We start from the raw sequence: 7,317 nt of genomic DNA on the forward strand, positions 1-7,317 counted from the left end.
TGTAAAAAGGTACAGAAACATGCAAACATATAATACTCACCTAATCGTTTCAGAATTCAGAGACGGAAAAAATGTAATGCGGTAATAGAAGTACTGGTCCACCTGCATGAGAACCAGTCTTCTTTGGCAAAATAATTGAAGAGCCTCTTTGAGACAGGTAGGGGCAGATTCCGATTTCTGACATCGGTCAGGAGCAGTAACCTACTGACCTGCTGCTGTGGGTTACGGCCCTTCTAATACGATGCGACTGAACAGGGTTCGTCGCATTCGTATACTTCACAATGCAGGCATGCATTCCGAGTGGAATGCATGCCTGCATTGAGAAAAGCAGTGGTGCAGTTCATTCCTGCACCCTGTGGCCTGCACCCCAAGGTGCCTGCCACTGGGTGCAGGGATCCACAGAGGGGCACCATTGGTGCCCCCAGGCTGCCATTCTGCAGCCTTGCACCCATTGGGGCCCTGCTGGGGGCCCCCAAAGAGAGTTTCTGACTGCCTTTTCGTGCCAGACAGACTGGCACGAAAAGGCAGTGAAAAACTGCCATCGTACTCCCTCGGTCGTAAAGAGGCGACCGGGGGAGTAATGGAGGATTTCCAGATGGCAGACGGGCTCTCCGAGCCCGTCGTAGGCCATCCAGAAATCCGAGTCGGATTCCATTCCGACTGAGCCCATCAGAATGGCTCGGTTGGAATGGAATCCGGCCGGCACTGATCGATTCGGTCGGAAGGATTCCGAACATGGTTCGGATCCCTTCCGACCCGAATCGAAATTGACCCCGTAATAGAATCTGGATCAAAAGAGCACTGATGAGCAAAAAATTGAACTCTCCAGAAATGAAACAGTAAAAATTGTGCACCTATAGATGAAAGGTCATTTGAATTGACCCAACTACCTGCGTAACTTTCAAAACCAGAGTAAGAAGACTAGACTTCGTCCAGGGTCGAACTGACCTAAGGGGCAATCAAGCAGCGTTCGAAGAGCTGGTGTGACAGGTCAGTGTGTGGGCTATTTGTTTGTCTATTTGTGGACTTTTTTATGGTCTGCTGGCTCGGTGTTTATTGTTGGTTTCCCTTATATAAAAAAAAAGATTGCTTGCAACAAGCTTAGATCTGTGCAGTCTAACATAATTGCAAAACACTTATTTATACAACGTGCCTTTAAAAGTTCAAAACTGCCCCAATGTGTAAACATGGGCCACTTTTATCTAGCTGATTCACTAATGGTGACCACTTTTATATTGGAACCGGACCTATTATTGTCTTAGTCTGACCCTGGACTTAGTTTAATGGAATTTAGGGAACATATTTTAACAAATGTGAAAAGTAAAAATTGAAATACTCCACATTTATAATAAACTTGTCATTTATTTTAGTCTTAATTTGTAAATTTAGCTGAATTATTTCTTTTTCAAGAGGTTCACCTTTTTCTTCTGTAGTTTTTGTATCCCTGTCATCTTATGTACATGGAAATCTAATAGCTATGGGTTTTTTTTACACATTCTTTACAAGGGCTACATAAATATTTCTAAACAAATGCCTAACATAAAAAATAATATTGTAAGCCTGATATAGTTGTCGGAATTGTTCCACAGGGATTCAGTAAATATGATAATATTCGTCAAAGTAGTAGTGCACAATAATTTGGATAAATCTAAAATGGCTTGAGTCCTACTGCCAAAGGGGGAACACCCAATCCTCACCCACAGACTTCTCAATCAGATCTCACCCTCCGCGACGTCATGGAGGCCATAGCTGGGGTGCGGACTTCACTAGAGACTCGCATTGATACTGTCAACATTGAGGTCTCCCTCATAAGAGCCGATATGCTGAAAATGGACGACCGAGTGAAAGACATGGAGGAAGCCACTGAAACATTAACATCAGACACAGCTCTCCTCAAGCAGCAAGTGGCCCAACTCCGTGATCAATGGTTGAAAATGGAAGGACTCCTTGACGACTATAAAGGAACAATGTACGCATTCTGGGAGTCCTAGAGCGGGCAGAGGGGCCGGCTGCAGACCTCTTTGTTGAGGACTTGGTGCTGTCCAAGCTTCGGCCCAAGCGCCTGTCCAGTTACATTTCCATTGAACAAGCCCATCGAGTCCCTGGGGATAAGCCAAAGCCAGAAGCTCCTCCAAAGCTCATCATAGCACGAGTGTTTAACTTCCGCGACCACAATGTTATACTCCAAATGGCACGTGCCCACCTGCCGTTGACCCTGGAGAACAGCACAGTCACTTTCTTCCCGGACTTCACCACCAAAGATCAAGCTCAAAGTCACAGTTTCACCACGGTCAAGAAAGAGCTACGAGACAAAGAATGAAAAAAGTCTATGCTCTTCCCAGCGAAGCTCCGGGTCGAATCCGAAAGAAAAACCTGGTTCTTTTCATCCCCAGAAGAAACTTGGGAATTGCTGGAGGGTTGGCGAAGGGTTGGGAGACCAAATGGTGGCAAAAATGACAGAACCCGAGGCAGCAAACAGAACAATGGGAACACACCCCGAGACGACTCAACTCAGGAGGAGCAGACCTCGGCCTTGAAGGGTTGATAAGGTGGGACGTTGTGAATTCTGCACAGTGTAGCCTGAAAGACACCTGAGGCCCTGGGCGTAAGACTAAACACATGATAAGTTACTGGGGTATTCATTATAGACCTGTCGCTGGCCAGGTGGGATCGGCCAATGCTAATCTGAGCAGGACTACCAGTAACGTGCCACCTAGATGGTAAAAGCTTAAGATGGGACTAGTACGGATTTAAATGATATAGTGTGTAATATGTATCAATCCTTAATTCACGACAAGCACCTCGCATATGGGAGGGTGGGCGACAGGCACGCTGCCTTGTTGGGGGGTGGGTAGTTTGAAATCCACCGGCAGGGGGCAGGTAAGGGGGTGGGGGTGATGGAGCGGTAATTTCTTCTGGTAATTTCTCAATACAAAACCCTCATGCTACCTCTAATTTACCGCTCAAAAGGTGTTGGGCCCTTCACACCATGTATTACCTTCAGGAGACTTTAAATAAAGATGAACAGTCAAAAATGCAATTATTCTTTAAAGCCAATAAAGAGAGTTGTTGAGTATTTAAAGGGTTTTATTTTCTAGTCAAAAGTTAAGTTTTCTCTGACCCTTTATTCATTAGCAAAATATCAATCAGGTTACAGAATTTGGAAAACAGAAAAAAATAGCATTAATACAGAACATATTACAGTCTGCATATAAGCATTACATATAGGAATGTGGCGCAAAATGTCATTCAAAATTCTTAAAGAGTTTCTAAGAAAAAATAGTCTTGCAAGGCGAATCAAAAATCAAATAGTTTGCAAAAATCTCCAATAAAGAGAAATAAATGCATAAAACAAATAAATCTTTTCAGACCTAATTAATTAGTCAAAGCATAACTTAAAGTTTAGCATCTAATTCTATTTAATCAGCTGCACTCTCTGTCTGTCTGTGTCTAAAGAGCAAACAGGGAGTGAGATAGCCCCTCCTTCACCAGACCTCAAAGGAATGTGGCCTGAAGTGCCAAGATATGACGTGGAAGCAAGAAACCTCCCCCTGACTCTCCTCGGACGCCCATGCAGCACCCGTGACGATCTCGTACCTAACCCATAGAATAAAGCAAAGCCTAAGCCAAAATGAGCAAGAAGCCAGCTGAGCTAAAAAGCCAGCCCCTCCTCCGGAGAGGTAGTATTTATACACAAAATTTTGGCAGACTACACAAAATGTTTCAACTTTCAGGAAAACCTGTACATGATTGGTCCGTCATGATGGCATGAGTTCTCAGCACCCTGACTCATTCTAAAAAAACCTGACTTTACCAGTTTTAACAAAAGGAGCATACATGAATAATACATTTATAAACATTTGCAACATTTACTAGGAAAAATGTTTCATTCTAATACATCCTTCCTTCCACAGCGTAGTCAGATGGACACTTTTAACTAACACTGGTACATTGGCAGAATCACAAGAATGTACAGTTCAAGCTGTCCTTAATTCCTTTAGGAAAGCTGGTACAGTCTGCGCATGCTCTCTTCTCTTTCAAAGCAAGCCATGGGCCTTGCTGGTTTCACAGGCAGCCATTTAATGGTAGGCCCCAAAATAAAAGAAACACAAAGATATTATTAATTTCATGTAAATCAGCCCATTATGTTTTCCAACTCCATACTAATACTCTTTATAAATGTTTACCTAGCCAAGCTACTAGTGTAAAGCAGCTTTTCTATTTTTTATGACAACATGCAAAAATGTGCAAAGTGCAAAATAGCATTTTCATGCTATAGTGTACATTTTCAACAAGTCAAAGTCTCTTAAGACAGAAATAGTGAATGTAGATTGCATGGGATGAGCTGGGAAGAGAGAAACATATTCTAATAATCTTCAAAGCTAAAAAGGCCACTTTTCTCTACATTGCAAAAAACACATGTTAATTCAGCAAAAGCATGTCAGACTGAATTGGCCTCACTTTCATATTTTTCATGTGCCATGGTTTTAACTTGCACCAAAATGTGTGTGGCAATTTAAATGCAGTCTGTCTGAAGCACAAAAAATAAAACAATGCCTGACTGCAGATGAAATCTGCTCCATCAGGGGGAATCACGTTTTTTTGTTGTTGATGTTCATGTTACAAGTCACGATGCACAGAGTTGTACAACGGGTACGACAAACTGTGACCTACCTCAACTGACGCAGTATACACGACAGATGGTCACACAGTGCCCCGCAACATGTGGCCAGTCCCAGCTAGGGCGCACGGCTGCTCATGCAGTGATGGAATCATTCACCCCCGTAGTGGCTGCAGTGTACACTCCATTTGTCCTACTGATGATTCAATATGGATAGTACTATTATTACAAAATTGTCCGCCTTGACGTGGAATGTAAACAGACTGGGAGACACAATAAAGAGGGGTGTAGTGTGGCAATATTTTATGAGACAGGCGCCGGACTTAGTATTGTCGCTAGAAACTCACCTTGCGAGTAATAATTGCAGGGCTCTTAACAGGTGGGGATATAAACTAATGGTTCATGCAGGATTCACATCTGGCTCCAGGGGAACTGGTATCCTAGTGTGAAAGGGTCTCGCTCTCACATCCATGGGCGGATCCTCAGGGCAGATTTGCAGTAATGGGGCCACCTGGGAAGGGAAGCCGATAAATGTGGTATCAGTGTATCTTCTGCCAGTGCTCGGGAAGGAGGCACTTAGCGACTGAGGCCAAAATACTGATACATCTCCCGAATGGTATCCTGATAATGGGAGGTGATTTTAACTTGACCATGGACGATGCGCTGGATAGGTTTCCCAGACGACCTACCGCTACACACAGCACTCACATGGTGGAATTTACCCAAGCCATAGAACTGACAGACATATGGCAATCATTGCAAACACACATGTCGTATTACACCCACTACGCTAATGCACACAAAAGTATGTCCCGTATAGATTACTTCATTACACACCTGGCAGATGTTGGCCATTTCCAGAATCCTCGTGGGCTCCCACGGGGGATCTCGGAACAGTCCCCATTGTGGGTCGAACTCACCTTTCACCAACAAAAGCAATGCAGCTTCATAGTGGCTCTTAAAGATCCCTGACATAAAAGAGGAGCTTGATGAGCAGATTGACAGTTATTTTACTGAAAATCTGTGATCAGTAGATTCAGTGCAGACTATTTGGGAGCTTTACTAAGTGGTACTAAAAGGACATGCACTGGCATTAAAGATAGGTTATATCCATCGCCATAATGAGCAAATACTAAAGGCAGAAAGTGAACTTTAACAGTTAGAGATGACACAACTCCTCACCCAATGAGGCCACTGCACACCGTTTGACCATCAGGCACCTTGAGTATAAGGCTCTGACACGAGAAAAAGCACGGGCAGGACTACTTTCCACTCAACATAGGGTGTATGAAATGGGAGATAGAGCAGGGAGAATGCTAGCCTGGTTAGAGAAAAGGTAGCAGGGAGAGAGGTGGGTACCCAAACTATCCACCGGCGAGATTACACGGGTCTCCGACCCTCAAGAAATAGCGGAATTGTTTGTGGATTATCTGGAAGGGGTGTGTACATCCTCTACTATCTATACGTTGGAGGACTCCCAACAACTGTTGGCAGATATTACCCTGCCCTCATTGTCCGAGACAGATAGAGCTGATCTGGAAGCAGACATTACAGACAATGAAATCTGCAAAACCATATTTAGTGTCTAGTCAGGGAAGGCAATGGGGCCCAACGGAATTCCAATTGAATTCCTAAAATCGATGGCCTTGAAGATAGCACCCCACCTTAATCACATGTAAGCCTGGAGAAAGGAATACTGCCTGGAGACCAAAGACTGGCTTCTATAGTTGTAATTCGGAAGCCCGAGAAACCGTCGGATTGTTGTAGCTCGTATAGGCCAATATCCTTGATAAACGCGGAGGCCAAAGTCCTGGCGAAATTGCTAGAGTTACGTTTAAACTCTGACCTCCCCTCTCTTGTTCATGCAGACAAATTCGGCTTTGTGCCGGGACGGAATACAGCATTGAACATTCGCCGGGTACATAATGTGTTGGCACGGCAGAAATGTGTGGAGGAGGACGTGGTAATTATGTCATTGGATGCCTCTATGGCATTCGATTCCATAGAGTGGCCCTATCTCTTCGAAGTGCTCGCCAGCATAGGGTTTGGTCCGAGGTTTATAGCTTGGTTCAGGTTGCTTTACACTGAGCTCCGCGGTCAGGTGAGGGTGAACAATCACACGTCGCAGACGTTTACGTTGCACAGAGGGACCAGACAGGGCAGACCCCTGTCTCCCCTAATTTTTTTTGCCCTCGTGATGGAACTCTTGGTGTCATGGGTAAGATGAGATGTGGCTCTCAGAGGCCTCAAATGGGAGGAGGAAACTGAGGACAGAATATCGCTGTACGCCGACGATATCCTGATCTACTTAGCCTCGATACAAAGGTACTCGGCAAGTACTCGAAGTACTCGGGATATGCTATCAATTGGGCAAAGTCAGGGCTTTTCGTCCTCCATGGTCCCACGCCTAGGCTACCCAGGAGATGCAACGTCGAGGTGACCAGCGAACGATTCTGATATCTGGGGATATTTATTACTCCGGACTCAAAAACTTTTTACGACAAGAACCTCGTAGTCCCCTTGTATAGACTCTGGGAGGATGTCAAACATTGAAGGTCACTGCCACTGTCATTGCTAGGTAGAGCGGCCCGGACACTATTGTGGGATAGTAGGGCACGCGGATCGCCTTAGAGAAATTGACGAAGGGCTGGTATGACGGGGGCATCGCACTCCCAGACATACAGCTTTATTATTGG

The sequence above is a fragment of the Lissotriton vulgaris genome, chromosome 7, assembly GCF_964263255.1.
Source record: "Lissotriton vulgaris chromosome 7, aLisVul1.2, whole genome shotgun sequence".
Taxonomy (NCBI): domain Eukaryota; kingdom Metazoa; phylum Chordata; class Amphibia; order Caudata; family Salamandridae; genus Lissotriton; species Lissotriton vulgaris.